We start from the raw sequence: 6,526 nt of genomic DNA on the forward strand, positions 1-6,526 counted from the left end.
TGAAAATATGAAGGTGCTAGAATAAAACAAATATTATTATATATCTTATTATATATAATACATAAAAATGTAAATTTTATATATAATATACTTATATGCAAATATATAAATCCAAACAATGAGTATATTTAGCCTTTTTATTAAAAAAGCAAACTCTGCCATTTGCAACAACATGAATGAGCCTAGAGAACATTATGCAAATTAAAATATGCTAAACACAGGCTCTCTGCTCTTTCCTCCCTGTTCCCAGAGACAGCCGCATCTTCTTGTGCAGTGTCACCCTCGTCCCGTAGACAAGATGGTGAAGGTTGGTGTGAATGGATTTGGCCGTATTGGGTTCCTGGTTACTGGGGCTGCCTTTTGCTCTGCATCTGGCAAAGTGGAGATTGTTGCCATCAACGACCCCTTCATTGACCTCAACTACATGGTCTATATGATCTAGTATGACTCCACCCATGGCAAATTCAAAGGCACAGTCAAGGCTGAGAATGGGAAGCTTGTCATCAATGGGAAGCCCATCACCATCTTCCAGGAGCAAAATCCCACTAAAATCAAGTGGGGTGATGCTGGTGCTGAGTATGTTGTGGAGTCTACTGGCATCTTCACCACCATGGAGAAGGCCAGGGCCCACCTCAAGGGTGGGGCCAAAAGGGTCATCATATTTGCCCCTTCTGCCAATGCCCCCATATTTGTGATGGGTGTGAACCATGAAAAATATGACAACTCACTCATGATTATCAGCAATGCATTCTGTACCACCAACTGCTTAGCCCCTCTGGTCAAGGTCACCCATGATAACTTTGGCATCATGGAAGGGTTCATGCCATCACTGCCACTCAGAAGACTGTGGATGGCCCCTCTGGAAAGCTGTGGTGTGATGGCCATGGGTCTGGCCGGGACATCATCCCTGCATCCACTGGTGCTATCAAGGCTGTGGCCAAGTTTATCCCAGAGCTGAACGGGAAGCTCACTGGCATGGTCTTCCGTTTTCCTACCCCCAATGTATCCATTGTGGATCTGACATGCTACCTGAAGAAACCTGCCAAGTATGATGAACTCAAGAAGGTGGTGAAGCAGGCATCTGAGGGCCCACTAAAGGGCATCCTGGGCTACACTGAAGGCCAGGTTGTCCCCTGCGACTTCCACAGCAACTCCCACTCTTCCACCTTTGATGCTGGGGCTGGCATTGCTCTCAGTGACAACTTTGTAAAGCTCATTTCCTGGTATGACAATGAATACAGCTACAGCCACAGGGTGGCGGACCTCATGGCCTACATGTCCTCCAAGGAGTAAGAAACCCACCCCAGAAGGACACAGAGCAAGAGAGAGGCCCTCAGTTGCTGAGGAGTCCCTGTCCCAACTTGGCCCCCCATCCCTGAGCATCTTCCTCACAATTTCCATCCCAGACCCCCATAATGACAAACAGGAGGGGCCTAAAAAGCCCTCTCTACTCTTGAATACCATCAATAAAATTCACTGCACACACACACCCACTATACTAAGCACAGGTGGATAACTACTGTCTGATGGAAATAAAAGACAGGACACTGTTGATAATTTTCTTTAGTGTAAAGACACTGTCTTAGAATACTTCATGTTTGTTTTATTTCATGTACTTCAAGTTCAGCAGATAATAATGACTAACGTGATGCAATTTTTCATAACCATGAGGTCTTCTTAAGTCTTTCCCTATTGGTACTAGCACAGTGTTTGCCTTGGCAATAAAGTGAAGGAAGGAAGGCAGCCAGGATGTAAAGCACCAGGTAGAATCCTTAATAGCCTTGGCAACAACTTCTGGCAGCCACACATAGAAGCTAACATCCAAAACAGTGTATTGGCCTTGTTTGATTGTCTCTTCCAAGAGAGAAGGAAAAGGTTAATGAGAATTATTGCCTCATGGGCCAAAATGTTTCTCAGTGAAAAGAAAAAAATAATGTACAACCAAATCAAAGTTGGTTCCTAACGCATGGCCAACTGCAACCTTTATGAGGGTGAGCTTACCAAACCAGTTAGAACACAATCACCATCATTTATTTCAAAATCAGGTCATGCAATGTCTGCTTAAACCTTTGAAGCAATTAAATTATCTTAGAATAAAATAAAACATAACAAGGTTCATAAGATCTTTCTTGATCTAACCTACCTTTCTCCATCATCACTCAATGGCCTCTCCCTCACTCACTGTATTCACCGACTTCCTCACTAGTCCTTTAAGAAGTCACTTTCTCTCTCACTCCAAAGTAACTCAAGGACAGTTTCTAAATTATGCTGGGGCACACCAGTATAGTAGATCAACCTCAACTATTCATCACCTAAAATATGAAAACTGTGTTGATATGGACTACAGACATTAATTTAGAAACTAAAACTACAGCCGTTCTAGGAAAAGACAGTTCTAAAAAAATTTTGTGAACTGAGGTAAAGCAAAGATATCTTTAGTAATACACATTATTATTGAAACAAGATGTAGGAAAACTGATAAATGTATTTCATCAAAATTAAAAACTTTTTTGCCTCTAATTTTTTTCATTTTTGACATTTTCAAATATAACTTTCTATATTATTGTTGTTTTTTTACATGTAGCAGACATAGACTCTAGAGGAAACTTACTTATGCCACCTTTATAAACCAGGCAATTCATAACTGCATTCTAAATACTTGTTCTTATACCCACAGCCAAGTATAACCCTCAACTTTCATCAAAGAAGCCTTTTCATTGGTTGTTTGCTTTCCAGGTAGACTACTATGGAAATCCACAACTGACCAAAAATCAGATCATGAGGTGCCCATTCTCAATGGATACATCTGCTGTGAAATCCCCTCCACTCGACACTCAGGGAACATTGATGAAGCAGAGGGCAGGAAGATGGCAAGAGCCAGAGGACCAGGATATCTACTGAGATAGTACCTTTAAAATACAAAAATTGCAGCCATGAAATCTTTATAATATGGTTGCCTAAACAAGAACTGAATACAAGCTGAAATGCCAACATGGGTGGGGGAAATCTCACAAGACTCCACCCTTAGATGAAGAGCTACAAATGAAGATTAATGGCTTCTGAGAAAGGGAGTCTTCTCCATGAATGAGCATGTATAATGAATATTAATATTCTGTGTATATTAATTAATACAGGAAATCATTACAGTGACAGTTATTCCCTAACCTGCTATTTTCCAAATGAAAGACACATAGACCTTTTATTTTTATAATAAGCCTTATAGCATTACAGCTGGACAGATATCAACCCTCTAAGATATCTTGTCTACTTCCCTGCTAAAACCCGCATAAATACTTGAATCTCTTCCATTTGTGCTCCTCCTACTTGGCCACCTGTTCATAGTCTATACCACCTCTTGGTGATGTCTTTCTTCCTCCCCTTGCTTTGCCACATGGTCCTGGTCCCTACCTGAGACTCCAAACCCAGGAACTCTCGCCCTGCCTACCTCTCTTCTGTCCAGCTTCTGTCAGCAATTTTATTAACCAATCAGGGATAACTTGGGGAACAAGGTTTATACTTAGGATACAGTATTTAGCATTTGGATACATAGCAGCACCAGACCAACTCCAACATAAATGCCCTGATAAATTATCCAATCTCAAGTGGACACTCCTCTATACAGGCATATACAGACAACTCTAGAGTGAATAGTGTTTGTGTGTGTGTGGGTGTGTGTGGGTGTGTGTGTGTGCGCGCGCACGCACGCATGAGCACATATGTGAACACATGCATATTTTATAATTTATCTGTTTATACCTTTAGACAAAGGCTACTTTCATCATTAATCAGTAAATGGAAGTGAATACAGACACTCGTGGCTCCCTAGATACTAAGAGTAAAGACAGATGAGGGTTCAGGTCTAGATTAAGTCATTTATACTAAGTCTTCTAAAGCCTAGGGAACATCACAGAAGAGAAGATGGAAAGAGCATAAGAGCCAGAAGATAAGGGAAAGTTCAGTGAGGTCCCATTCTCTAGATTGGAATAGCAAATATAACTATGAACTCACAGCATGGCAGAACAATTTTCTATCTTTTCCTTAATTAAACTTGTTCTTTTGTGATTTCCTACTTGCCAGCTTCATACTTAGCAGTTTTCACTAGGTATACACAAGACAGGCTCTATGTTCTACTGATTTACTCTGGGGTAGAAGAGCCACTGTCTTCTGTAGTGTTACCACTGGTATACTCACTCACAGGACTCCAGTGGATCATTCTAATCCCAAGGCCACAGAGACATCCCTGTGAAACCCAGTGGGATGCAAAGAAAACAAAGAGATCTGAATGAGAAGAAGCTTCATAGGGGTGGAGAACTGAACAGGGAAGAGAGGGCTTGACTGAAGGTGGAGATGAGAACAAGTGGAGACCACGTATTATTTACACTTGCAGGAAATAACAAAAGAAGTTTAATTAAGAAGAAGATATAAGACTGTTTCACCATGCTAAAATGTCTTCCCATCTCCCTTTCTGGTGGTCCTGTGCCCTAGCTTCCAATCTGCCCTTTCATACTATGTCAGTGGTTGGTACTGTCTTGTTGATTTCAGCTGCACTTTCTTGATAGGGAAATGTGAAATAGAAATATCTTCATATTTGGCATTTTAAGTCATTTTTTGTAAATTTTATGTTCTATTATCTTTGTAATCTTATTCATTTTTTATTTAGTTGATTAGTGAGTTGAAATGGTTATTTGAATATAAACTCTTTGCTGGATACATATGTTGTAACTTTATCCTAATGGGTGACTCTTCCTTTTGCTTCCCTCTAAAGCATGTCTTTCTATAAATAAGTTTTGAGAATGTCATATATAAGTGCTATATCAACATCATTTCTACCCCACATTCTCCCCAGTCCAACTTTCCAATTCCTCCCCTGGATTCTACATCCATGATCTCTTCTTTAATGATTACACACACACACACACACACACACACACACACACACACTCCTTGGATTTGTTCCTCTAGCATACCCTGACTAAAACACATGTGTTGAAGCAACCCTCCATGAAATGAAACCAACTTGGTCATGATGCATTCATCTTGAATCTAGTTTGCAGATATCTTATTGAGAATGCTTGCGTCAGTATGTAATGTATAATATCTAATGTTCAATATGTAATGTGTAAGGGGAGATTAATAGGTAATTTTTTTGTCTTTTTCTGGTATCGGGTTAATACAAGCTTTATATACAGTTTTAGAGCATTCTTCCATTTTCTCTTTATGGAACAATTTGAATAAAACATTTTGGAGACCATCAGTGTAGTTTTCTATTGTTTGGGGTTAATTTGTATAGTTAAATTAGATGGCATTAAGTTAATGTCAGTTACTTAATTAACTTGATTGGTGAGAAAATACCTGGCTGGACTACAGAAGACCATCTTTTCATGTTCCCACTAATAATTTGCTCTTGGGTAAATCATTTATGCAGGATGGAACTTCATCCATCACAGATCTCAGTTTATTGATTTATCAGGTGGATATGCAAATATTTGACCTTAAGAGGGTGGAGTGGGCTGTGACTTGAAAAGGGCCCAAGAGACCGTCTGTAATTCTACAAATGTCCTGTTACTTAACATGGGCATGTTTTTTTATTGGAAAGCTATCATGAAGCAAGAGACTTGGAGACTTTTCAATATGTGTGCTTACATTTCAATGAAAAGGTTACCTAAAAATTTAGATGCATTTTAAGTCATCCTTGCAACCTGAATCAATGATGATTCAGTGTCTGTTTTAAACAAAGTAACATTGTTGAAAAAAATAAATCTAGACACGACATTTAAAAACCACGATCTTGGAATCAGTTTTTGGCCATCTACTGGGACCCTTAACCAAACACCTTTCTTATCACGATATCATCCCCCACAGGTATTTCCACTGCCAAACTGATGGAAGCAATTCCTTAATTGATGTTTTCCTTTCAGACAACTATATGCTAGTCAAATTGACAATTACAACTAACTAAGAGAGTGATGATCACTGCTGGTGTGTGTGTGTGTGTGTGTGTGTGTGTGCGTGTGCGTGTGCGTGTGTGTGTGTGTGTGTGTGTGTACCACTGAGCTCCAGGGTTACTTACAGATACATACATGGAGGATGAAGGGTTATTTACAGTGTTGGAAACTTACCAAAGGGCACACTACTGAAGAAAATGTCTCTTTGCCTCGGCAATAAAGAAGCATATCTAGAGAGACTATTTTGGATTTCAAGCTGCTTTGCTAATGACAAGGATGACTTATTCTCATAATTAAGTTCTAGACCTTACCTCCACTCTGTGTAAGCTGCTTGGGGGGTCATTATCCTACTAATGAAGGCTTAAGACTAACCAGCTCTACTGTATCTGTAAATATTTTCGATAAGCCGTCCTTCCTCAAATGGTTGTTCTCTCCCGCTGTGCTTTTATGGCCCCCTTCTAGAACATTCTTCCTATTTCCTTGAGAAAGAGCCTGACTTCCCTGGCTTTATTCCTCTATTTGAAAAGCACATAAAGCTTTGTAATTTGAAAATCATTACTCTCTAGATCTGCCTGTGAATC

General features: G+C 39.8%; 1 pseudogene; it reads left to right on the forward strand.

Annotated features, from left to right (window-relative positions):
- The first annotated feature begins 286 nt into the window (after positions 1 to 286).
- LOC116089096 lies at positions 287 to 1,294 on the forward strand (annotated as a pseudogene).
- The last annotated feature ends 5,232 nt before the right edge of the window (positions 1,295 to 6,526 follow it).

This window comes from Mastomys coucha, unplaced genomic scaffold (assembly GCF_008632895.1).
Source record: "Mastomys coucha isolate ucsf_1 unplaced genomic scaffold, UCSF_Mcou_1 pScaffold14, whole genome shotgun sequence".
NCBI classification, from domain to species: Eukaryota; Metazoa; Chordata; class Mammalia; order Rodentia; family Muridae; genus Mastomys; species Mastomys coucha.